The 27,462-nt window shown below is 51.3% G+C and overlaps 1 protein-coding gene across 1 annotated transcript in view; it reads left to right on the top strand.

Moving 5' to 3' along the window:
• Nucleotides 1-27,462, top strand: part of LOC119978869 (methyltransferase-like protein 27) — a 61,089-nt gene that overhangs the window by 32,140 nt on the left and 1,487 nt on the right. The window lies entirely within an intron of this gene.

The following is a 27,462-nucleotide window of genomic DNA, read 5'->3' as shown; positions in this document are numbered from 1 at the left end:
ACCACCAACCACCCTCACCCAGCGCACCCAACACCAACCACCCTCACCCCGCCCACCCAACACCAACCACCCTCAACCCCCCACCCACCCACCACCAACCACCCTCACCCCACCCACCCAATACCAACCACCCTCACCCCACCCACCCAACACCAACCACCCTCACTCCACCCACCCAACACCAACCACCCTCAACCCCCCACCCACCCACCACCAACCACCCTCACTTCGCCCACCCAACACCAACCACACTCACCCCACCCACCCAACACCAACCACCCTCACCCCACCCACCCAACACCAACCACCCTCACCCCACCCACCCAACACCAACCACACTCACCCCACCCACCCAACACCAACCACCCTCAACCCCCCAACCACCCAACACCAACCACCCTCACTCCGCCCACCCAACACCAACCACCCTCACCCCACCCGCATGCACACCACCCCTCCATTGCACATCCACCTGCGGCACAACCAGCCGGGTTCATACGGTCGCCGGTGGAAATGTGTCCATTGCAGGCCATGGAGGATGATGACAACCTGCCCTGCGATAAGCTCTGGGCTCTACATCGTTGGACAATATCTGTCCCATGGCCACAGTACCACCCTTCACCTGGACAGTCCCTACATGTGGCCGCCTGGGGGGAATAGTGAAGGCGACTCGGGGGGAGGAGGGGCACACTCACCTGAGGTTTCACCTGACGTTCTGTCACCCCTCACACACCCACTGGCACTCACCTCACACCACACCCCCCGCACGCATTGTACAGAGCACAAAGGCAGCTTCTGTAGGTGTGAAAGTGATTTTAATAACAAACAGTTCATACACGTGCCCTAGCCCCAGAACTAATCTGTGCCCTGCACCCGTGCCAACTTACTCGTGTCTAATTGTTTGGCCTTCCGGGCCCTGTGACTACCTCTAGGTGGTTCCCCAGATGGTGTGCAGCAGAGCTGGAGGTGGACTCCTGTGATTCCTGCCCTGTGACTAGGTACCCCTTTGGCAGCCGTTTCCTGGGTTGGCCCAGCCTAGATGGGCCAGGCTGCGGGCCCGGGTGATTGGGAAGGCGAGCTGCCAGCCCGCCCTGCCCATTGCCCACAAAATGTACCTGGGACGGGGGTGGGGTGGGGGGGGGAAGTCCGAGGTGCCGCGGTGTTCCGGGACCTCCCCTACAGGGGGACCCGGAACGGGCCCCAGCACCTCCTCCTCGCTCGGGGTGCCCAATGGCCCCCGACCTCTACATGGGTCGGGGATGCGAACGGACCGGCCATCCAACGCCCCCCCCCCGACACCTTGTGCTGCCAGTCCTGGAGCCCAACCCTGGTATCAGCAAGGGTCTGCAAGTTTGCAGCCATGGAGCTCAGGGACTTGGCCATCCCTGTCTGTGTCTGGGTGACTCCGGCCAGCACCTGGGTAATGGCACTGATGCCCTCAGCAATGGCCTGCAGAGACTGGGCCATGGCCTGCTGGGACTGCGCCATGGCCTGCTGAGACTGGGCCACTGCCTGCTGGGACTGGGCCACGGTCTGCAGAGACTGGGCCATGGCCTGCTGAGACTGCGCCATGGCCTGCTGAGACTGGGCCATGGCCTGCTGAGACTGCGCCATGGCCTGCTGAGACTGGGCCATGGCCTGCAGAGACTGGGCCATGGCCTGCTGAGACTGGGCCATGGCCTGCAGAGACTGGGCCATGGCCTGCAGAGACTGGGCCACGGTCTGCAGAGACTGGGCCACTGCCTGCTGGGACTGGGCCACGGTCTGCAGAGACTGGGCCATGGCCTGCAGGGACTGGGCCATGGCCTGCTGAGACTGGGCCATGGCCTGCTGGGACTGGGCCATGGCCTGCTGAGACTGGGCCACGGTCTGCAGAGACCGGGCCATGACCTGCTGGGACTGGGCCACGGTCTGCAGGGACTGGGCCATGGCCTGCTGAGACTGGGCCATGGCCTGCAGGGACTGGGCCATGGCCTGCTGAGACTGGGCCACGGTCTGCAGAGACCGGGCCATGACCTGCTGGGACTGTGCCACAGCGTTGAGCGCCTCTGCGATCTGCAGATGGCTCTGTCTCATGCCTTCCTGTGAGAGGGCAGCCATGACATGGGCCACAGATGCTGCCTGCACAGAAAGCCCCACACCTTGCATACTGCCACCCATGTCTGACACCGTTCCACCCATTGCCTCCACCGTGGACGCCACCCGTGCGGTGTCAGCCTAGGTGGCACGCATGACCGGCACCACTACCTGCTCCTGGACGCGGGTAGACTCCTGCACCTGCGTCTGCAGCTGCCACAAGCCGGCCGTCACCCCCTTCGGTCGTCCCTGGGTCCATGATTGCATCGGGTCTATGGGTGGGTGTGGTAGCTCCAGGAACCCGGGACCCGCCTGGGCGGCAGATGGTTGCCTGCACTGGGCTGCCCTCCGACCACCTGGCCCCTCAGCTGCTCCTACCTCCACCTGCTGTACCGGGACGGCTGTGTTGTGCGCACCAATTAGTGTCCCAGATGCCTCATCGCCAAAGTGCCCAATCGAGGTGAGAGTCTCTGTGATGGTGGAGGGTGTAGGAGACAGCAGTGGCGTAATGGCGTGCTCCTCATCCGACCCGAAGTACGGGGTCCCCTGGAGTGGTGATTCCTGTCCATCCGTCCCCTGTGTGTGGGTGTCGTGTGCGTCAGTGTCCTGGGCATCGTGTCCTGTGTGTCAGTGTCCTGTGTGTCGGCGTCCTGTGTGTCGGTGTCCTGTGTTAGGGTCCTGTGTGTCAGAGTCCTGTGTATTAGGCTCCTGTGTGTCGGTGGCCTGTGTGTCGGTGTCCTGTGTTCGGGTCCTGTGTGTTAGGGTCCTGTGTATTAGGCTTCTGTGTGTCGGTGTCCTGTGTGTCGGTGTCCTGCGTGTCAGCGTCCTGTGTGTCAGTGTCCTGTGTTAGGGTCCTGTGTGTTAGGGTCCTGTGTATTAGGGTCCTGTGTGTCGGTGTCCTGTGTTAGGGTCCTGTGTGTTAGGGTCCTGTGTATTAGGCTCCTGTGTGTCGGTGTCCTGTGTGTCGGTGTCCTGCGTGTCAGCGTCCTGTGTGCCAGTGTCCTGTGTTAGGGTCCTGTGTGTTAGGGTCCTGTGTATTAGGGTCCTGTGTGTTGGTGTCCTGTGTGTCGGTGTCCTGTGTTAGGGTCCTGTGTGTTAGGGTCCTGTGTATTAGGCTCCTGTGTGTCGGTGTCCTGTGTGTCGGTGTCCTGCGTGTCAGCGTCCTGTGTGCCAGTGTCCTGTGTTAGGGTCCTGTGTGTTAGGGTCCTGTGTATTAGGGTCCTGTGTGTTGGTGTCCTGTGTGTCGGTGTCCTGTGTTCGGGTCCTGTGTGTTAGGGTCCTGTGTATTAGGCTCCTGTGTATTGGTGTTCTGTGTCTCCGTGTCCTGTGCAACAGTGTCCTGGGTCGGCCACGACGGGGCCTGTTGTTGTGGCTGTCCCCCCTCATCACTGGGTGTGGCCCGCCGGCGTCACCGCACTTGCATTAGATGTGGGTGGCGTCCGCCTGGTACTTCGGATCTGTCCCTGGCTCGTGGCCACCCAGGAACATCCTGGGCGTGTCGTATGCCTGATGGGCTGGATCTGTCCCCAGTTTCCCCATATCCCCCCTCCCCCCAAATCCCCCGTCTCCCAATATCCCCATTCCCCAATATCCCCCTTCCTCCATGTCCCTCCACACTCCTCCTTCCCCATATCCCTCTTCCCCCATATCACCCATATCCCCTTCCCCATACCCCCTTCCCCATATGCCCCATTCTCCCATATCCTCCTTCCCCCATATTCCCCCGTTCCCCATATCCCCCTTCCCCCATATCCCCTTCCCCCATATCCCTCATCCCGCATATCTCCTTCCCCCACATCCCCATATCCCCATTCCCCCATATCCCCATCCCCCTTCCCACATATCCCCCATATCCCCTTCCCCCAGATCCCCCATAACCCCCTTCCCTGATATCCCCCTTCCCCTTCCCCATATGCCCCCTTCCCCCATATCCCCCCTTCCCCCTTATCCCCTATCCCCCATATCCTCCCTTCCCCTATATCCCGCTTCTCCATATCCCCCTTCCCCATATCCCCCTTCCCCATATCCTCCCTTCCCTATATCCCCCCATATCCCCCTTCCCTATATCCTCCCATATCCCACCTTCCCCGATATCCCCCATAGCTCCTTCCCCCAGATACCCCTGCCCCTATATCCCGCAGGTCCTGCCTTCCCCATATCCACCCATATCCCCCATCCCCATATCCCTGTTCCTCCATATCCCCCTTCCCCCATATCCCCCTTACCCCTTATCTTCCTTTCCTCCATATCCTCCCTTCCCCCATATCCCCCTTCCCTATATCCCCCATATCCCCTTCCCTATATCCCCCATATCCCACCTTCCCCGATATCCCCCATAGCTCCTTCCCTCAGATGCCCCTGCCCCCATATCCCGCAGATCCCCCCTTCCCCATTTCCTGCCATATTCCCCTTCCCCCATATCCCCCTCATCCCCATATTCCCATCCCCATATCCCTGTTCCTCCATATCCCCCCTTCCCCCATATTCCCCTTACCCCTTATCCCCTCTTCCTCAATATCCCCTTACCCCATATCCCTATTCACCCATATTCACCATCCCCCCTTCCACCATACCCCCCATATCCCCTTCCCCTTATCCCTCCTTCCCCATATCTCCCTTCCCCCATATCCCCCCTTCCCCTTATCCCTCCTTCCCCATATCCCGCCTTCCCCCATATCCCTCCTTCCCCGATATCCCCCCATATCCCCATCCCCTTAATCCCCCATATCCCCCTTCTCCATATCCCTTCTTCCCCCATATCCCCCCATAGAGGGAAGATGGGGAAGGGGGGATATGGGGAAAAGGAGGATGTGGGGGAAGGGGGTATGGGGAAAAGGGGGTATGGGGGATATGGGGGGAGGGGGGTGTGGGGGATTAAGGTGATGGGGATATGGGGGGATATGAGGGAAGGGGGGTAGGGGAAATGGGGGAAGGGGGGATAGGGAAGGGGTAAAGAGGGGCAGGCAGTGAGAGGCCTCACTTGGCGCTGCGCGGTGGGCGGACATTCTGCCGGGTCTCTTTGGGGACCGCCGCGCGAGTCTGTGATGGGTGATGCCGTCGCGAATAGCGTCACACCGCTACTAGCTCTTTCCCGGCCGGAGAATTCACGACGTTTCAGGGGGCCTGACGCAGGATTAACTCGCGCCGTTTTTGGCGCCGGGTTCGGGCCATCGTGCCGATTCACGGAGAATCCCGCCCGTGGTGTTATTCGAACAGGCGCTGCTGTATGGAGACTGGGGGATTTTCACAGTAACTTCATTACAGTGTTAATGTAAGCCGACTTCGGACAATAATAAAGATTATTATTATTATCACTGCATTCTACTCCACACACCGTACAGTAAACACTGTCCGCATATCACTAGCGGGCCTGACTCGGTATTCTGGCAGGAATTATCGACAGCGTGTTTCACTTGTGGTTTTAAAATTTGGGAAAGAGGCGCTGTGGCCGATGAGGGAGACAGGGGAGGCAGGACATAGCGAGGCCCGATTGTGGGCTGCGAGTCGAGCCACATGTAGGGTGGTGGGGTGATGGGGCCTACAACTGCCAGGCTTGGTGGTGGGGGGGTGGGGGGGCAGGGGGGAATGGAGGTTGACCAGGGAATGGGCAGTGGGGTCATGGTGACCTCTCCATGGGATCGGGGCATCCAGGCAAGGATCGCCGTTGTCACGGTTGCCATCTTGCTGCACACCCCACTGATCTCACACCATGGCCGTGATTTCACAAAGTGACACCGGCTGTATAGGTTCCCCCCAACCCACCACCCCCGCATTCCACCCACACCCCACCAACTCCCCCACCCCCACAATCGGATGCCACCCACCAGCAGGACAGAACGTGGGCCAGCAAAGGGCAATGCTGACAGAAGCACCTGCAGGAGGGCACCGGACGGAGACTGCAGAGCCAGCTAACGGCACCTCTGGCAGCAGGGACAGGCGCCATGGCCAGGTGACCCCCACGGTGTCGGACACAGACAGGGCCTGGGGTGTAATGGGAAGGCTGCCTGGGGGAAGGGCCGGGTGTGGGGATGATTTGGATTTGGATTTGTTTATTGTCACGTGTACCAAGGTACAGTGAAAAGTATTTTTCTGCGAGCAGCGCAACAGATCATTAAGTACATGGGATGAAAAGGGAAAATAAAAGAAAATACATAGGGCAACACAAGATATACAATGTAACTACATAAGCACTGGCATCGGATGAAGCATACAGGGTGTGGTGTTAATTAGGTCAGTCAATAAGAGGGTCATTTAGGAGTCTGGTGACATTGGGGAAGAAACTGTTTTTGAGTTTCACGGGGCCTCACGGTAGCATGGTGGTTAGCATCAATGCTTCACAGCTCCAGGGTCCCAGGTTCGATTCCCGGCTGGGTCACTGTCTGTGTGGAGTCTGCACGTCCTCCCCGTGTGTGCGTGGGTTTCCTCCGGGTGCTCCGGTTTCCTCCCACAGTCCAAAGATGTGCGGGTTAGGTGGATTGGCCATGCTAAATTGCCCATAGTGTAAGGTTAATGGGGGGATTGTTGGGTTACGGGTATACGGGTTACGTGGGTTTAAGTAGGGTGATCATTGCTCGGCACAACATCGAGGGCCGAAGGGCCTGTTCTGTGCTGTACTGTTCTATGTTCTATGAGTCTGTTCGTGTGTGTACTCAGAGGGAAGGAAGGAGATCTCCGGAGATCCAGAGATCTCCAATGGCTGGGCATTGGAGTACACAGCATACTGTCATGTCTGACTTTCACCCCAACAGACAATGAACATCAGAATCCAACCAGGAATGGTGGCCTTCATCCTAATGGCCACAGCACTGGGGAATGCACTGAGGCTGTACGAGCTGGAGCTGCTGGAAGTGGACCCTGCTGCAGCGGAGCCTGCCCCAGGGGAACAGGAGGCAGCCGGTAAGATGGCGAGCCAACAGCTCAGCAGGCCAAGGAGGAGGTGGGAAGGAGGCACCGCATCAGGTCTCGTGTGTACCGGCAACGCCTAGCATTCAAGACTCCGGCTGAGCAGGGGGACAGTGCAACATCTGACAAATCATGGTGCACTGATATTGCGGGAGTATGGGGGAAGGACTCCCGCTCCCAGTGGCCAGCAAGGTGGCGGTTGCGCTGAACATTTACACCCTGGGGTCCCCCCAGGTGCCGAGTGGGGACATGTCCGGGATCTCACAGACCTTGGTGCACAGGTGCATCCGTGTCGTCACGGAGGCCCAATATGACCAGTCGGCCAAATACATCAAATTTAGTGTGGACCGAGCCCACAAAGACTCTCAGACAGCATCGCTGAGATGCCCTGGGTCAAGGGGGTGATTGATGGGATATATGTCCCCGACGAGCACCGGCTCATGACAGGCCGGTCTTCACAAACTGAAAGCTATTCCACTCGATGAACGTGCAGCTGGTGTGTGACCATGAGATCCACATCATGCATGCCTGCACCTGATACCCGGGCAATGTGCACGACGACTTCAGAAGAGTAGCAAGGATAATCCAGGAAATTACAGGCCGGTCAGCCTTACATCAGTGGTAGAAAAATGATTGGGAGAGTGTTATACCGTTAATCCACTGTGAGACTGTGAGAATGAGTGAATCTAAGGCTTTATTATCCTGGAACCCGCCTGCCAGTGTCTGCTGTACAAATGAGTGCCACCCACAGGTGGCCGGTGTATATATCGCCCCGGGGAGGGCGGAGCCAGAGGTGGAGCCCAGCAGGGTTGCAGTACAGAACTTGGAAGTTGACCATCTCACCATTTCCTGATCACAGGTCACAGCACGAGACAGACAGTTCATACTGAGGTGAATACATTTACCACATTCACCCCCTATTAAAAAAAATCAAGTCCAGCGTGGGTGATGTGGGATCATCACATGTTCAGTCTGACAGGAGGCCGGATCATTCTTTTAGACCTCCTCAGCTCTGTCGATGCGACAGGCATGGTTGTTGCAGGTAGTGACTCCAGGGACGTGTTGTCTGGAGCTTGAGCTTCAGTCTGGTGTGTCGGAGATGGTTGAGGGGTGGGGGTAGGCAGGGAGGTGGTGGTTGGTGGCAGTGCAGGTGCGGGACAATACAGGAGACCCGGGGTGGAAGGGGCGCTGGGGGTAGCGGTAGGCAGCGGGGAGGGGGGTGCCTTGCCAGGGTAACCAGCTGGCGCCAGGTCCTGTAGGGAGACCGTATCTTGCCGTCCGTCCTGGTGCGCAATGTAGGCGTACTGGGGGCTGGCGTGCAGCAGCTGGACACTCTCGACCAGGGGGTCTGTCTTATGGCTCCTCGCATGCTTCCGGAGAAGGACAGGTCCCGGAGTTGTCAGCCAAGATGGAAGCGAGACCCCGGAGATGGACTTCTGAGGGAAGAGAAACAAACAGTCGTGAGGGGTCTCGTTTGTGGCTGTGCAGAGGAGCGATCTAATGGAGTGGAAGGCGTCGGGGAGGACCTCCTGCCAGCGGGGTTCGGGAGACTTCTAGACTGGAGGGCCAGAAGGGCGGCCTTCCATACCGTTCCGTTCTCCCTCTCCACCTGCCCGTTTCCCTGCGGCTAATAGCTCGTAGTCCTGCTCGAGGCGATGCCTTTGCTGAGCAGGTACTGACGTAGCTCATCGCTCATGAACGACGTGCCCCGGTCGCTGTGGACATAGGCGGGGAAACTGAACAGTGTGAAGATGCTGTGCAGTGCCTTTATTACAGTGGCCGATGTCATGTCGGGACAGGTGACAGCGAAGGGGAAGCGGGAGTACTCATCAACGATGGTTAATAAGTATATATTACGGTTGGTGGAGGGGAGGGGCCCGTTGAAGTCAATACTAAGGCGCTCAAAGGGCCGGGAGGCCTTTACCAGTTGGGCGTTGCCTGGCTGGTAGAAGTGCGGTTTGCACTCTGCGCAGACCTGGCAGTCCCTGGTCATGGCCTTGACCTCCTCGGTGGAGAAGGGCAGATTGCGGGCCTTAATAAAGTGAGTAAGCAGGGTGACCCCCGGGTGACAGAGGTCATCGTGGATAGTCCGAATTCGGCTATCTTGCGCGCTGGCGAATGTGCCGCAGACAGGGCATCTGGGGGCTCATTGAGCTTCCCAGGACAATACTTGATATCGTAATTGTCGGTGGAGAGTTCGATCCTCCACCTCAAGATTATGTCATTCTTAATTTTGCCCCGATGTGCATTGTCAAACATAAAGGCAACCAACCGCTAATGAAGGTGAATCTCCTATTGGCAAGGTAGTGCCTCCAGTGCCGCACGGCTTCCGCTATGGCTTGTGCTTCCTTCTCGACCGAGGAGTGTCGGATTTCGAAAGTGTGGAGGGTTCTAGAGAAGAAGGCTACTGGTCTGCCCGCCTGGTTGAGTGTGGCGGCCAGGGTGACGTCTGATGCATCGCTCTCTACCTGGAAGGGGACAGACTCATCCACCGCCTGCATTACGGCCTTCGTGATGTCGGCCTTGATGCGGCTGAAGGCCGAGTGGCCTCAGCCATCAGGGGAAAAGTGGTGGTTTTAATAAGTGGGTGGGCTTTGTCCGCATAGTTGGGGACCCACTGGGCGGAGTAGGAGAACAGCCTCAGGATCGTTTGAGGGCCTTGAGGCTGTGGGGAGGGGGGAGTTCCGTGAGGGGGTGCATACGGTCAGGGTCGGGCCCTTTGACTCCGTTCTCCACAACATAGCCGAGGATGGCTAGCCGGGTTGTGCGGAAAACACACTTCTCTTTGTTATATGTGAGGTTGAGGGATTGGGCGGCCTGGAGGAACCTCTGAAGGTTGGCGTCATGGTCCTGCTGATCATGGCCGCAGATGGTCACATTGTCCAAGTACGGGTATGTAGCCCACAACCCGTAATGGTCCACTTTTCAGTCCATCGTTCTCTGGAAAACCGAGACCCCGTTAGTGACGCCGAAAGGGACTCTGAGGAAGTGGAAGAGTCGGCCGGCAGCTTCAAAAGCAGTGTAGTGGCGCTCTTCCGGGCGGATCGGGAGCTGGTGGTAGGCCGACTTCAGATCGACCATTGAGAACACCGGGTACTGCACGATCTGGTTGACCAGATCGCATCCAGTTGCTTGAACCAGTTAATGGTCTGGCTGTAGTCCACAACTATCCGATTCTTTTCCCCGATCAGGATGACCACCACTTGTGCTCTCCAGGGGCTGTTGCTGGCCTTGATGATCCCTTCCCTCAACAGTCGCTGGAACTCCGACTTGTTAAAAACTATGTCTTAGGAACTGTACCGCCTGCTCCTGGTGGCGACAGTTTTACAGTCAGGAGTGAGGTTCGCAAAGAGCGAAGGGGGGGGGGGGGACCTTGAGGGTCGCGAGGCTGCATTCCATGAGGGGGGTAAGGGTCTGCCGAACTGTAGGGTCAGGCTTCAGTGGTTACGTTGAAAGTCCAATCTGAGCAGTAGGGGGGCGCAGAGCTGAGGGAGGACCTACAGCTTAAAACGAGCGTACTTGGCACCCTGCATCGCGAGGTTAGCGATACAGTACCCCCGGATCTGAACTGAATGGGATCCGTGGGCAAGGGAGATTGTTTGGGATGTGGGGGAGATGTGAAGGGAGCAGCGCCTTACCGCGCCAGGGTGAACAAAGCTCTCCGTGCTCCTGGATCAAAAAGACAGGGGGTCTCGTGCCCGTTGACCTGGACGGCCATCATGGAATTTTTCAGCTGCTTTGGCTACGACTGGATGAGAGTGACTGCGCCAAGCTGCGGGTAGCTGGCATGGTCGGCGGTATCACAAAATGGCAGCCACCATGTGGTGCACGTGTCAGGCTGGGTCGAAGACGGTGACCAAGATCGCGGCCCCCATGAGTCGCACGTGTCGGGCTGGGTTGAAGGTGGCGCCAAGATGGCGGCCCCCATGAGTCGCATGAGGCTGAAGACGCGTCTGAAAGGGGCGTTCCCGGCTGGCATGCAGCCACATTGCGGGGTCTGCGAATCTGTGAGTCCATGGGTCGGGCCTGGTGAGTTTTTAATTTCTGGGCTTCAGGTCGGCGCAGACATGCTCTGGCGAAGTGTCCCTTTTTGCCACAGTCGCTGCACGTCGCTGTGCGGGCTGGGCAACGCTGTCGGGGGTGTTGACCCTGGCCGGAGAGGTAGCACTGCGGTTCCCCGATTTGGATGGGCAGCCGCGTGACACAGGCCTGTGACTTAGTCAGCACTGATGGGGGCCGCGCCGATGGTGTCCCCGGGTCCGCGGGAATGCACTGAGGACCTGGTAGGCCACCTCTAATAAGGTGGCTAGTTTCACTGTGTCCCTCAGGTCAGTGGTCCCGTTTCCCAGCAGGCACTGCCTGATGTAGTTCGATCGGACGCCAGCCACGTAGGTGTCCCAGATCTGTAGATTCCTGTGCTTCTCCGCCGTCACATCCCGATAGTTACAGTTCCTTGCGAGTAGGGTCAGGTTTTCTAGGTACTCGTCTGGCTCGTTGATGGTGAGTAGTGGGGAGGTGTCGCGCGAACACCTCGTTTGGGGGCTTGATGAAATGCGCCTTGAGGGTTGTGACCGCGGCCTCATACGTGGCAGTTTTCTCGATCATCACGGAGATTCGATGGCTCACCCGAGCGTGGAGGAGTCGCAGTTTGAGGGTTTCAGAGCGAGGCATTGTCGACGAGTCGAGGTAGGCCTCGAAACAGCAAAGCCAATGTTCAAAGATCTTCTTGGCCTCTGTCGCTTGCGCATCGAGTTTGAGCTTATCTGGCTTTAGAGGGGCTTCCATGGAACTGTCGCAGAATACTAAATTGTTACACCGTTAATCCACTGTGAGACTGTGAGAATGAGTGAATCTAAGGCTTTATTATCCTGGAACTCGCCAGTCCGTGTCTGCTGTACAAATGAGTGCCACCCACAGGTGGCCGGTCTATCTATCGCCCCGGTGAGGACGGAGCCAGAGGCGGATCCCACCGAGGTTCCAGTACAGTTCCTGGAAGTAGACCGTATTATAATTTCCAGGTCATATTCACAGCACTGTACAGACAGTTCATACTGAGGTGAATACATTCACCACATTGAGGATTCATCGAGACATGATTTACTCCTATTTGTAAGCAAGTGGACATATCAGCGAGGAGCAGCACGATTTTGTGAACGGGAGGTCATGTCTTACTAACTTGATCGAGTTTTTCGAGGAAGTGATGAAGACGATTGATGAAGGGAGGGCAGTGGATGTTGTCCACATGGACTTCAGTAAGGTCTTCGACAAGGTCCCTCATGGCAGGCTGGTACGGAAGGTGAAGTCACATGGGATCAGCAGTGAGTTGGCAAGATAGATACAGAACTGGCTCAATCATAGAAGACAGGGTAGAGGTGGAAGGGTGCTTTTGTGAATGGAAGCCTGTGACTAGTGGTGTTCCACTGGGATCAGTGCGAGAATTTTTTGCTGTTTCTAGTATATATAAATGATTAGGAGGAAAGTGTAACTGATCTGATTTGGAAGTTTGTGGATGACACAAATGTTGGTTGATTTGCAGAAAGTGATGAGGATTGTCAGAGGATACAGCTGGATATAGATTGGTTAGAGACTTGGGCAGAGAGTTGGCAAATGGAGTTTAATCTGGACAAATGTGAGGTAAAGCATTTTGGAAGGTCTAATACAGGTGGGAAATATACAGTAAATGCCAGAATCTTTAAGAGTATTGACAGAAAGAGAGAGCTGGGTCCACAGGTCACTGAAAGTGCCAATGCAGGTGGAGAAGGTGGTCATGAAGGCATACGTAATGCTTGCCTTCATTGGCCAGGGCGTTGATGATAAAAATTGGAAGTTATGCTGCAGCTGTATAAAACCTTAGGTTCGGCTACACTTGGAATATAGTGAAATAAAAGAGAAAATGCTGGAAAATCTCAGCAGGTCTGGCAACTTTGACAAAGAGTCATCAGACTCAAAACATTACCTCTTTTCTCTCCCTACAGATGCTGCGACACCTGCAGAGATTTTCCAGCATTTCCACTTTCGTTTCAGATTCCAGCATCCACAGTAATTTGCTTTTACTTGGAATATAGTGTTCAATTCTGGTCGCCACACGACCAAGAGGATATTGAGGCTTTAGAGAGGGTACTGAAAAGGGTTACCAGGATGTTACCTGGGATTGTCCCTTTAAGAAATGTTTTGTCTCATTGCAAATGGCTTCAGAGATGTCATTGTGTTGGTGGAGCTGGGCTGTGGCTCTGTGTTTTTGGTTTGGTTTCACATTTAGTCTGTGGCTCTGCGTTTCACTTTCATTTTACAGTTGGAAGCTGGATTCAGGCTAAGAAGGTTTCTCATGTCTCTCTCTGCATGTTAAAAGGTCTCCAGATCACTTGATAATTTAAAAGTGATCATTGTTTTCTGGACAGAATTCAAACCTACTGTTTTGGTAAAAAGTTTTTTTCTGGTTTATTGGATGTTGTTATCAGTTGAATGGGAAGTTATTAAGGGTTATAGATATAGAGAACTGTAGCTGTGTGGGGTATTCATGTCTGTAGTTGATAAAAATGCTTACTGTGTGAGTTTATAGAAATGTGAACTGAATTTGTCGAATAAACTTTGTTTTTGATTCAAAGTGGTTAAGGCCTCTGTTGAATAACACCTGAAAGGTAGGACCTTATGCTCCTCATACCAAAAATCTATAAACAGTTTTCTAAACCCTGGCTCATAACAAATTGGCGGCTCATCCGGGGTCAAAGTCTATCTTTCGTGATTGGGTTGGCTTAGTGAACTTAAAGACAGTGAGGGGTGAGCACATTTGTGTTTGCTTCTCAGGTGTGGTATTCCAATTTAAGTAGGGAGTATATTGTGGCCAATGGCTCTTTCAGAGGCTCAGAGGTTTTTGAGGTGGAGATGGTCACATGCAGTACCTTACAAAGAGAGACTAAAAAAAGGCTTTTGGATTTGGCAAATACATTGCAATTCACATTACCTGACAACATACAAAAAGAAGAGGTAATTGCGGCGGTAGCTGAACATTTAAAATTGCCTGAGACAGTCAGAATCATTGGAAATGGCAAGAATTCATTTACAGATCACACAGCTTGAGCATGAAAAAGAATAAAAGCAGCTTGAATACGAACTGAGAGAAAAAGTAAGAATAGCCCTCATTATAAATAGAAAAGGAGAGAGAGGAAAGAGAAAAACGAAGAATAGGTCTAGCAGAACAAAAAGAAAGGGATGTACAGTTCAGGGAAAGAGAAAAGAAAAGAGACTTTGAGAAAATGGCCGTGAAACATGACAGTCAGTTAAAATTGGTGGATGGAAAGAGAAACGTGCAGTCTGAGGGTAGTGATGAAGATATTGAACATGTGTATCACAGTCAAAGGCTTGGTGCTGATCTTTTTAAATATGTCCAAGCATTGCTAAGGTTTGACGAGAAGGAGGTAGAAGCCTTTTTTATTTCATTTGAAAAGGTAGCTAAACAAATGAAATGGCCACAGGACATGGGTATTAGTGATTTATGCAAAGTTGGTAGGAAGAGTGAGTGAAGTGTTTGCATCACTATCAGAGGAGGTATCTGGGACGTATGAGGAAATGGAAAAATCATCTTAGCTGCATATGAATTAGTGACTGAAGCCTACAGACAAAGGTTTTGAAATTTAAGGAAAGAACCTGGTCAAACATACATGGAGTTTGAAAGAATCAAACAGAGTAATTTTGATAGGTGGAAAAAAGCTTTGAACCCATGTGGAAGAGCAGAGGGCTAAAACTGCAAGGTTAGCATCAGAAATGGCAGATGATTATGGCTTAGTTCATAAATCAAAGATTGGGTTCCGACATCAGTTTCAGCCTGTGAGGGATAGAAACTGAGGAAAAGAGAAATACTCAGGTTGAAATGGTAAAGAGGATCTGATGGGCGATAAGAAGGATAGTGCCCCTCAGATTTAATAAAATCCAGGAGGGTGGAAGAGAAATTAGAAGTTTCAGATGTTTTTACTGTAATAAAATAGGCCATGTAAAGTCACAGTGTTGGGGGTTGAAGAAAAGCACTGGGAAGGCAGATGTGCTAAAACAGGATAACCCACTGGGGTTTGTTCAAGTGATAAAGGAAAGCTCAAGTGAAACAAAGGAGGTACAAAAGATTGTGCGGCTTGGTCAAGAGGTGATTGATAAGAATTTACTTGTGTGGGCAAATTTTATTCATGTGTACTAGGAGGAGTATGTAAAGAAGTCAGAATTTTAAGAGATACGGGAGCTAGTCAGTCTTTTGATGGTAAGAGATGAGGAGTTATGTAGTTTAGGAGGAATATTGCCAGAAAAGGTGGTAATATGTGGAATTCAGGGTGAGACGAGTAGTGTTCCATTATATAAGGTATGGTTGGAGAGTCCAGTGAAGTGTGGTGATGTGTTAGTAGAAGTAATGGAGAAACTATCTTGTCCAGGAACACAGTTTAGTTTGGGTCATGATATAGCTGGCTCACAGGTGGGAGTGATGCCTACTGTGGTTGATGAGCCAGTGGAAAATCAAACAACTGAAGTGTTGAACGACGAATATCCTGGGATTTATACGGATTGTATAGGAACAACGTTTCAGTCACAGGTTAAGACAAGAGGAGAAATTAAAGAGTGAAGATAAAGCTGAAGTTCAATTATCAGAAACGATTTTTGATCAGGTGGTTGGAAAAGAACAAGAACAGGTGGAGGATGAGGCAGATATTTTTTGTTCACGAAAATTGGCGGTGTTACAACAGAAAGATATAGAAATAAAACGGATGTATCAGAAAGTATATACGAAAGAGGAATCTGAGTGTATACAAGAATGTTATTACCTCAAAAATGATGTCTCAATGAGGAAATGGAGAACTTTACATATGCAGGCAGATGAAAAGTGGGCAGAAGTTCATTCAGTGGTATTGCCGGTAGGATATAGAAAGGAGGTGTTGCGAGTTGCACATGAGGTACCAGTAGAAGGTCATTTGGGAGTAATGAAAACTCAAGCTAAAATACAAAAACATTTTTCTTGGCCTGGACTACATAAAGATGTATTTAAATTTTGTCGGTCATGTCACACATCTTAAGTGATAGGGAAACCTCAAGTGGTGTTAAAACCAGTGCCCTTAATACCCATTCCTGCATTTGAGGAACCTTTTACAAGCATCTTAATTGACTGCATAGAACCGCTTCCTAAAACAAAAAGTGTGAATCAATATCTTTTGACTAAAATGGATGTGTTTACTAGGTTTCCAGAAGCCATTCCATTATGCAGTATCACAGCTAAAAAGATTTTGGAGGAGTTACTCGAACTTTTTTACCAGATATGGTCTACCCACAGAAATACAATCAAGGATCAAATTTTACCTCAAGGTTATTCAAGAAAGTGATGGATAGTTTAGGAGTGAAACAATTTCAATCAACTGCGTACCATCCAGATTCGCAGGGAGCATTAGAAATGTGGCATCAGACATTAAATACAGTGTTGAGGGCTTATTGTCAAGATTATCCAGAGGATTGGGATAAAATAATTCCATTTGTACCGTATGCAATTCGGGATGCACCTAATACTTCAACCAAACTCAATCCTTTTGAACTCATTTTTGATCATGAGGTTAGAGGACCAATTAAATTGATTAAGGAGAAATTGGTGAGTGAGCATTCTGAAATTACATTATTGGGTCACGTTTCAAAATTTAGGGAACAACTAAATAGAGCAGGTGAATTGGCTAGAAAACATTTAAAAGTTGCCCCACATGTGATGAAACGGGTAGCGGACAAGAAAGCAAAAGTTTGTATTCTTGCCAGGGGAGTTAAAGGTTTAGTATTGTTGCCAGTGGCAGGTGAACCTTTAAAAGCAAGGTTTTGTGGACCTTATCAGATTGAACGGAAATTAGGTGAGGTGAATTATGCAGTAAGAATGGCAGATAGAAGGAAAACTCACCGAGTGTGACAAAAGGTACCATGAAAGTGAAGGAGAGAAAAAGGAGGAGGTTTTAGTGATTCTAACTCAAAGTGACGAACCAAATCCAGATGACTCTGAATTTGACATTCCTCAAATTAAATTGGATAATTGAGGCTGTCAAAAATTGGGATAAATTGTTGAATTACCTTCCAGAGGAAGGGCAAACTGACCTGAAAGAGTTATTAATATCACATGGGCAAGTTTGTGGAGATATATTGGGAAGCACTAAAATGGCTATAAATGATGTAGATGTGGGAAATGCTGTTACAAATAAATAACATCCATGTTGACTTAACCCTTTAAAATTGGCACAGATTAACAAAGAAATTTAAAGTATGCTAAAAAATGGCATAATTGAAGTGGGTTCCAGCCAATGGAGCTCACCCATAGTGATGGTACCAAAACCAGATGATACCCAATGATTGTGTGTGGACTATAGAAAGGTTAATGCAGTTACAAGAACGGACTCTCATCCGATCCCCTGCTTGGGGGATTGCATTGAGAAGTTGGGACAATCAGCTTTTATTTCCAAACTGGATTTATTTAAAGGTTACCGGCAAGTACCTTTATCCGAAAGGGCAAAGGATATTTCATCTTTTGTGACTCCAGATGGTATATATCAATTCAAAGTTATACCATTTGGCATGAAAAAGCCCCAGCCACATTTCAACGGTTAACTAACAAAGTTGTTTCAGGATCACCGAATTGTGCGATTTACATCGACGATCTGGTGATTTTCAGTTCAACATGGAAAGAACATTTGAAGCGTCTGATGGAGTTTTTCGATCGACTTCAGGTTTTGGTGATAAACCTAGCCAAGAGTGAATTTGGAAAAGCCCAAGTTACAGTCCTTGGCCATACAATTGAACAGGGTTGAATGGTCCCACGGGATGTGAAAACAGAAGTTATTGGGGAGTTTCCAATACCCTCAACGTGAAGGGAAATAATGAGATTTCTTGGCATGAGTGGATTTTACCAAAAATTTCTGCCAAATTGTAGTAGCGTAGTTGCTCCACTGACGAACTTGCTGAATAAGTATAGCAAATTTTAGTGGATGGCGGAATGTCAAAAGGCATTGCCAGCCTGAAGACTGTGTTAACCACTGTGATGTGTTATCTGTGTTCGTATAACATCAACTGCAACTGGATGCAGTAAAACGAGAAACAGGCTTCTGACACAGGAAATGGTCCAACACTGTTTTATTGAACCTGTTGGTTGCTGTACATAATCTGCTGTGGATTGACACTCTATTAACCTAACTGATAACCTCCTACTGGCTTGACCAGACTAGCTCTCTATCACATGGTGATTGTCCTGTACACTGCGACTATCTCCCTAGCTGTGTCTTGTGAGAGAGGGAGAGCCTTAATGCCCTGTGGACATTATAGTGGTGGTGTCCTGTCTGGTGATTGATTGTTCTGTGTCATGTGTGTTCATTGGTTATCCTGTGTGTCAATCACTGCCTGTCTGCATCTCATGATATACATGAGTGGATATTATGACATCTCCCCCTTTTAAAATAAATTTTGGAACGCGGCTGTATATGCATGCATAGCTATGTACAAGTGGGGAATGAATGAACATATGTACATGGAAAGGTGTCTATCATGCAGATACAGAGCAAACTGAACAAAATTTACAAGATTTAAGTCTATAGATTCAGACTTTGTGATGGACAACGAATTCTTGTTGATCGCCGCAGAGGTGGAGGGGGGGACACTGGCACCTGGACAGGCGGGATGGCTGCCATCTCGGTGGCCTTGGGGACAGGTGGGATCGCTGCCAGATCGGTGGCCTTGTGGACAGGTGGGATTGCTGCCAGATCGGTGGCCTTGTGGACAGGTGGGATCGCTGCCAGATCGGTGGCCTTGTGGACAGGTGGGATTGCTGCCAGATCGGTTGCCTCATGGTGCAAGATGTCCGGAGGAGGCATGATGACATGCGGAGAAGTGCGGTCGGGTGGTGGGCAGGGAACTTTACGCAGCGCCCTCCTGTTGAGCCATAAAATGGAGCCATCAGCCATTTGGACAACGAAAGACCTGGGAGCAGCCTGTCTGACAACAACAGCTGGGGCTGACCAACCTCCCTCAGGCAGCTGAATGCGAACAACATCGTTTGGAGCCAGCGCAGGCAGGTCCGTGGCATGAGCATCATACGTTATTTTTTGCTGATCCCTGGATCGCTGCACCTTCTGCAGCACCGTGAAGGGGTCAAGTTCTGGAACATGGATGGCTGGAACAGTCGCCCTCAGGTTGCGGTTCATGAACAACTGCGCCGGAGACAAACCAGTCAACAGATGGGTTGCCCTGTATGCCAATAGCGCCAGGTTGAAATCCGAGGCTGAGTCTGCAGCCTTGCACAGCAACCGCTTGACAACATGGACCCCTTTCTCGGCCTTCCCGTTTGATTGCGGGTAATGGGGACTGGATGTGATGTGGCTAAAGTGGCAGGATCGTGCAAAGTCGGACCACTCTTGGCTGCAGAAACATGGACCTTTATCACTCATTACCGTGAGTGGTATCCCATGCCTGGCAAACGTCTCTTTGCAGGATTTGATGACGGACTTGGACGTGAGGTCCGACAGTTTCACCACTGCGAGAGAAGTAGTTGACCAGGAGAACGTAATCACGCCCATTGGCGCGAAAGAGGTCTATCCCCACCTTGGACCACGGAGAGGTCATGATCTCGTGCTGTTGCAACGTTTCCTTGGGCTGAGCTGGTTGAAATTTCTGGCATGTTGTGCAGTTGAGGACTGTGTTGGCAATGTCCTGGCTGATTCCAGGCCAATAAACTGCCTGCTGACCTCTGTGTCAATATTTCTCGACCCCCACATGACCCTCATGGAACTGTCTGAGCACCATGTTTTGCATGCTTTGGAGAATGACGATTCTATCTAGTTTAAGAAGGATCCCCTCAACAACCGACAGCTTGTCCTTAACATTGAAGAACTGGGGGCACTGCCCCTTTTGCCAGCCATGGGCAAGGTGCTTCATCACCCACTGCAGTAGGGGATCTTTGGCAGTTTCTTTGCGTACTCGTTCATCAGTGACTGGGAGGTTGCTGGCACACAGCTGCACCTGTGCTTCAATGTGGCGAATGAAGTCGCCCTGTTCACACGGCGTGGTGACGGATCGGGATAGGGCATCCGCGACGATCTGTTCCTTACCCGACGAGCAGTGTGTAGACAAGTTTGAAGTCATATCGGTGGAGACAAAGAAGAATTTGCTGCAGCCGAGGTGTCATGTCATTTAAATTCTTTTGGATTATGTGGACTAAAGGCCTGTGGTCTGTTTCCACCGTGAACTTTGGCAGACCGTACACGTAGTCATGAAACTTGACTATTCCTGTCAAGAGACCCAAGAACTCCTTTTCGATCTGGGCATACCGTTGTTCGGTCGGAGTCATGGCCCTGGAGGCGTGTGCCACTGGAGCCCAGGACGAGGAGTTGTCTCGCTGGAGGAGCACAGCCCCAATGCCGTCCTGGCTTGCATCTGTGGATATCTTGGTATCCTTGGTTGGGTAAAACAATGCCAGTACTGGGGCTGTGGTGAGCTTCGCCTTCAGCTCAAGCCACTCCGCTTGATGTGCGGGAAACCACTGGAACACTCTCGACCCTTTTCCGAGATGCCGGAGGGCTGTGGTGTGGGATGCCATATTGGGGATGAAGATCCCGAGAAAATTCACCATCCCGAGGAAACGGAGGATCGCCTTTTTGTACCAGATGATCACATCGTCCACATAGACTCGCACCCCCTCGATGCCCCCCATCATTTGCTCCATTATGCAATGAAATACTTCGGAAGCTGATATGATACCAAAAGGCATGCGGTTGTAGCGAAAGCTGCCGAACGGAGTGTTAAACATGCACAGCTTCCGACTGGACTCGTCCAGGTGTATCTGCCAGAACCTACGGGAGGCGTCCAGCTTGGTAAAGAATTTGGCATGAGCCATCTCACAGGTTACCTCTTCACACTTTGGGATCAATGCAAATGCGGAGTTCACCAGAGGGCTTCTTGACGCAGACCTCGGAGCTGACCCAGTCTATTGGTTCCGTGACCTTTGACATGATACCCTGGTCATGGAGCTCTCGTAGCTGCGTTTTCAGACGATCCTTGAGAGGAGCCGGTACCCGGCGCGGTGCATGGATGACTGGGATGGCATTCAGTTTGAGCAATATCTTGTAATGATATGGGAGCGTGCCCATTCCATCAAACACATTGTGGTATTGCGTGAGAATGTCGTCTATCTCAGCCTGGAGATTTACATTGGGCGAGGCAGTCGCCGGTGTCGCGGACATGGCATGGACGCGCTGGACGAGATTTAGGAGTTTGCATGCGCGAGCTCCGAGCAGAGATGCCTTGTCAGGCCAGACAATCTCGAATCGTAACGTCACTTTGATTGCCTTGTGAGATACACCTAGCTGACATGATCCACTGGCAGCTATGGCATTGCCATTGTGGTCAAGGAACTGGCAGGGTGGTGGAAGAATGCTAGGTTGGTCTCGGATGCTGCCGAGGTCCGACTGTGATATGAGGTTTACAGATGCGCTAGTGTCCAATTTCAATCGGATGTGAGACTGGTTAACCGTGATGACAGCACACCACTCGTCTTCAGGATCCACAGTGAGGATTGAAAGGCACTTTGCAGGCACGGTGGAGGCCAGCTCACACGCGGTGATTACGCCAACCCGGTATGGAGACTCGAGGCAGTGAGCATCGGGGTCCATTGGGCTGTCGGGATCTGGATCCTGCATGCCTTGGTGTAGGCAGCAGACATCTGAGGTTGTGTCAGGATGCCCTTATTGCCTACTGGTAATTTTTGTCTCAGCGGCTGTCAACTACTCTCGGTTTGGGAACCGTGCGGGTTGCTGATGGTTTTTGTTTTCCTTTTGTACTGTTATTGGCTAATGTTTAACTGGTGGGGAATTCTCTGCTTGATATCATGTTATTGTTGTTAATTGTTTTTCACCTTGCGGCTGTATGCTCGCCAGTTGTAGCCCTCTTGCTTCTGTGGCCCAGGGTTTGTGAGTTTACCCATGCTGGTGAAGAGGTGGGATTCTCTCTCTCTCTCTCTCTTGTCCTGTGGATGGTTTGGGGCTGGAGGGCCCCGTCTGACTTGACACCCTGCTCCGCATGCTGACCCCAAGACATGACGTTGCCAGGGCAGGGTGGAATTGGGCGAGCTGTGGACCGCCATAGTCACCCTGTGGGGAGGCTCTGGTTCTGCCTCCAGCGCTCCTTCCACCCAATCAGTGCCCACAGAATCCTGGAGGTCACCTCGGTACGGAGGAACAGCTTGATTGAACTTGGAATGCCCCTACATCATCTGGCTCTGCCAGCCCTGGCAATGTCTGAACAATGGTGTTGATTCCCTCAGCGATGCCTCTCTGTGAGCGGGCCATGCTCTGCAGTGCCACGTCAATGTCCACCTGCATCCGGGACATGGCCCTCAGCGATTGGGTCATCTTCTGGTTTGCCTCAGCAATGCCTACCTGAGACTGGGACATGCTGCCTAGAACCTTGGGAGGTCCACCATCATGGACATGTCCCTCTGTGACTTGGACATGCTGTCTTGCGTGCTGTCATGGTCATCACTGACTGAACAACACCTTGGATACCACCAATTATGCTGCTGACATTGTGCTCCACTGCGGTCACCACCCCAGCAGTGTTGACCTCGATGCCAAGCATTGCCAGTGCCTTATCCTGCAGCCATAGCCTTTGGAACTCCTCCAACTGGCTATAGACCCGTTGGAATGTTGCTGAAATTCCCCACTGAATTCCACAGCCGGCCCCAAACGGTTCCATCGGCCAGGTCGACATCGCCGAATCGTGGAACTGGTCTACTCGGTGATATTCCTGCATGCTGTCTATGGTTTGCTCTGCAAGATTGGTTTAAATGCTGCTCCCCCTCTTTAGCAGGTAGCTCCAATGCGGGGACACGGTGAATCAGTCAGGGGGAGAGTCATTTGCAGCTTGAACCCAGGAGGGCATCATTAATTGCCCCAATTAGCTTTAAATACCGATGACAACCTTGCCAGGTCGGCTGTTGGTAAACACCAGCCGATTTCCCCTGCTTGCCTCACTTCGAATGAATTTGGTTAGATCGGGCCTTTTATTTTTCTCATCAATCTGCTTCCAATTAGTTGCAATTGGTTCAAGTGTTCAAGTCCTGACCTGCTGATCATATCGTGAAGCTGTGTAGATTCCGGCACTGCTACACGGTTGACCCTTCATGTGGAGCTTGATAAAATCCACCAGAGACAAATATAATGGACAATGGGCAGCAGAGCAGAGCTTCTGATTGGCTGTTCCGGGGAGATTTGCATACGTGCAGTGCGGTCAGCGTAAGTTGAAGGTGTATCTGCGCAAGTGACCCGAGGAGTTCGAGGGAAGGCAAGCATCCAGCAGAGGGCAGCAGAGCAGAGCTTCTGATTGGCTGTTGCGGGGAGATTTGTATACGTGCAGGGCGGTCAGTGTAAGTTGAAGGTGTACCTGCGCAAGTGACCCGAGGAGTTCGAGTGAAGGCAAGCATCCAGCAGAGGGCAGCAGAGCAGAGCTTTTGATTGGCTGTTCCGGGGAGATTTGCATACGTGCAGTACGGTCAGATTTTCAGTAGTTGGGAAATTAGTTCAGTGGGAATGGAGGCTAGGGCAGTTGAATGTTCCTCCTGCAGAATGTGGGAGGAAAGGGTCACCTCGAGTGTCCCTGCTGACTACATCTGCGGGAAGTATACCCAACTCCAGCTCCTCGAGAACCACGTTAGGGACCTGAGCTGGAGCTGGATGAACTTCGGATCATTCGGGAGGCAGAGTGGATTATTGTGAGGAGTTATAGGGAGGTAGTCACACCTCAGGTAAAAGAAGAAGGTAGATGGGTTACCGTCAGGGGAGGGAGAGGGAACCAGCAGGCAGTGCAGGGATCCCCTGTGGTCGTTCCCCTCTATAACAAGTATACCGTTTTGGATACTGTTGCGGGGGACGACTTACCAGGGGTAAGCAATGGGGCACAGGGTCTGTCTGTCCCTGTTGCTCAGAGGGGAAGGGAGAAGAGGAACAGAGCACTTGTCATTGGGGACTCCATAGTTAGAGGAACAGACAGGAGGTTCTGTGGGAACGAAAGAGACTCACGGTTGGTGTGTTGCCTCCCAGGTGCCAGGGTTCGCGATGTCTCTGATTGTGTTTTTGGAATCCTTAAGGGGGAGGTGGAACAGCCCCAAGTCGTGGTCCCCATAGGTACCAACGACATAGGTAGGAAGAGAGATGGGGATTTGAGACAGAAATTCAGGGACCTAGGGTGGAAGCTGAGAGCTAGAACAAACAGAGTTGTTATCTCTGGGTTGTTACCCGTGCCACGTGCTAGCGAAGTGAGAAATAAGGAGAGAGAGGAGTTGAACACGTGGCTACAGGGATGGTGCAGGAGGGAGGGTTTTGGTTTCCTGGATAATTGGGGCTCATTCTGGGGTAGGTGGGACCTCTACAAACAGGATGGTCTTCACCTGAACCAGAGGGGTACCAATATCCTGGGCGGGAGATTTGCTAGTGCTCTTCGGGGGGGTTTAAACTAATTCAGCAGGGGGATGGGAACCTAAATTGTAGTCCCAGTGTACAGGATGTTGAGAGTAGTGAGGTCAGGGATAGGGTTAAAAGTTCGAAAGAGGGCACCGGCAAGCAAGACGCTGGTTTGAAGTGTGTCTACTTCAACGCCAGGAACATCCGGAATAAGGTGGGTGAGCTTGCAGCATGGGTTGGTACCTGGGATCTCGATGTTGTGGCAATTTCGGAGACATGGGTAGAGCTGGGACAGGAATGGTTGTTGCAGGTTCCAGGATTTAGATGTTTCTGTAAGAAAAGAGAAGATGGTAAAAGAGGGGGTGGGGGGGGGGGGGGGGGGGGGGGGTGGCATTGTTAATCAAGGAACGTATTACGGCGGTAGAAAGGACGTTTGAGGACTCGTCTACTGAGGTAGTATGGACCGAGGTTAGGAACAGGAGAGGAGAGCTCACCCTGTTGGAAGTTGTCTGTAGACCTCCGAATAGTTCCAGAGATGTAGAGGAAAGGATTGCAAAGATGATTCTCGACAGGAGCGAGAGTAACAGGGTAGTTGTTATGGGGGACTTTAACTTTCCAAATATTAACTGGAAATACTATAGTTCGAGTACTATAGATGGGTCAGTTTTTGTGCAGTGTGTGCAGGAGGGTTTTCTGACACAGTATGTAGACAGGCCAACAACGGGCGAGGCCATATTGGATTTGGTACTGGGTATTGAACCCGGCCAGGTGTTAGATTTAGATGTAGGTGAGCACTTTGGTGATAGTGATCACAATTCGGTTATGTTTACTTTAGCAATGGGCAGGGATAGGTATATACCGCAAGGCAAGAGTTATAGCTGGGGGAAAGGCAATTATGATGCTATTCGGCAAGATTTAGGATGTATAGGATGGGGAAGGAAACTGCAGGGGATGGGTACAATCGAAATGTGGAGCTTTTTCAAGGAACAGCTACTGCGTGTCCTTGATAAGTATGTACCTGTCAGGCAGGGAGGAAGTTGTCGAGCAAGGGAACCATGGTTTACTAAGGAAGTTGAAGCATTTGTCACGAGGAAGAAGAAGGCTTTTGTTAGGATGAGACATGAAGGCCAAGTTGGCCAGGAAGGACCTTAAGGGAGAGTTAAGAAGAGCGAGGAGAGGACACGAAAAGTCGTTGGCGGATAGGATCAAGGAAAACCCTAAGGCTTTCTATAGGTATATCAGGAACAAAAGAATGACTAGAGTGAGATTAGGGCCACTCAAAGATAGTAGTGGAAAGTTGTGTGTGGAATCAGAGGAGATAGGGGCAGTGTTAAATGGATATTTTTCGTCAGTGTTTACACTGGAGAAAGACAATGTTGTCGAGGAGAATACTCAGGTTCAGTCGACCAGGCTAGATGGAATTGAGGTTCACAGGGAGGAGGTGTTAGCAATTTTGGAAAATGTAAAAATAGATAAGTCCCCTGGGCCAGATGGGATTTATCCTAGGATTCTCTGGGAAGCCAGGGGGGAGATTGCAGAGCCTTTGTCCTTGATCTTTATGTTGTCTTTGTCGACAGGAATAGTGCCGGAAGACTGGAGGACAGCAAATGGCGTCCTCTTGTTCAAGAAGGGGAGTAGAGACAACCCTGGTAATTATAGACCTGTGAACCTTACTTCGGTTGTGGGTAAAATGTTGGAAAAGGTTATAAGAGATAGGGTTTATAATCATCTTGAAAAGAACAAGTTGATTAGCGATAGTCAACACGGTTTTGTGAAGGGTAGGTCATGCCTCACAAACCTTATTGAGTTTTTTGAGAAGGTGACCAAACAGGTGGATGAGGGTAAAGCGGTTGATGTGGTGTATATGAATTTCAGTAAGGCGCTTGATAAGGTTCCCCACGGCAGGCTATTGCAGAAAATAAGGAAGTATGGGATTGAAGGTGATTTAGAGGTTTGGATCAGTAATTGGCTAGCTGAAAGAAGTCAGAGGGTGGTGGTTGATGGCAAATGTACATCCTGGAGTTCAGTTACTAGTGGTGTACCGCAAGGATCTGTTTTGGGGCCACTGCTGTTTGTCATTTTTATAAATGACCTGGAAGAGGGTGTAGAAGGATGGGTCAGTAAATTTGCAGATGACACGAAGGTCGGTGGAATTGTGGATAGTGCTGAAGGATGTTATAGGATACAGAGGGACATAGATAAGCTGCAGAGCTGGGCTGAGAGGTGGCAGATGGAGTTTAATGCGGAAAAGTGTGAGGTGGTTCACTTTGGAAGGAGTAACAGGAATGCAGAGTACTGGGCTAATGGCAAGATTCTTGGTAGTGTAGATGAACAGAGAGGTCTTGGCATCCAGGTACATAAATCCCTGAAAGTTGCCACCCAGGTTAATAGGGCTGTTAAGAAGGCATATGGTGTGCTAGCCTTTATCAGTAGGGGGATTGAGTTTCGGAGCCACAAGGTCATGCTGCAGCTGTACATAGCTCTGGTGCGGCCGCTCCTGGAGTACTGCGTGCAGTTCTGGTCACCACATTATAGGAAGGATGTGGAAGCTTTGGAAAGGGTTCAGAGGAGATTTACTAGGATGTTGCCTAGAATGGAGGGAAGGTCTTACGAGGAAACGCTCAGGGACTTGAGGTTGTTTTCATTAGAGAGGAGAAGGCTGAGAGGTGACTTAATAGAGACATATAAGATAGTCAGAGGGTTAGATAGGGTGGACAGTGAGAGTCTCTTTCCTCGGATGGTGATGACGAACACGAGGGGACACAGCTTTGAATTGAGGGGTGGTAGATTTGGACAGATGTCAGAGGCAGTTACTTTACTCAGAGAGTCGTAGGGGTGTGGAATGCCCTGCCTGCAACAGTAGTAGACTCGCCAACTTTAAGGGCATTTAAGTGGTCACTGGATAGACATATGGATGAAAATGGAATAGTGTAGGTCAGATAGGCTTCAGATGGATTCACAGGTCGGTGCAACATCGAGGGCCGAAGGGCCAGTACAGCGCTGTAATGTTCTATGTTCTAATCAGAGGCTTGATGAATAAAACCTA

This window comes from Scyliorhinus canicula, chromosome 15 (genome assembly GCF_902713615.1).
Source record: "Scyliorhinus canicula chromosome 15, sScyCan1.1, whole genome shotgun sequence".
Taxonomy (NCBI): domain Eukaryota; kingdom Metazoa; phylum Chordata; class Chondrichthyes; order Carcharhiniformes; family Scyliorhinidae; genus Scyliorhinus; species Scyliorhinus canicula.
Note: the sequence above shows the minus strand (reverse complement) of the source record. Positions and strands in the feature narration are given on the sequence as shown.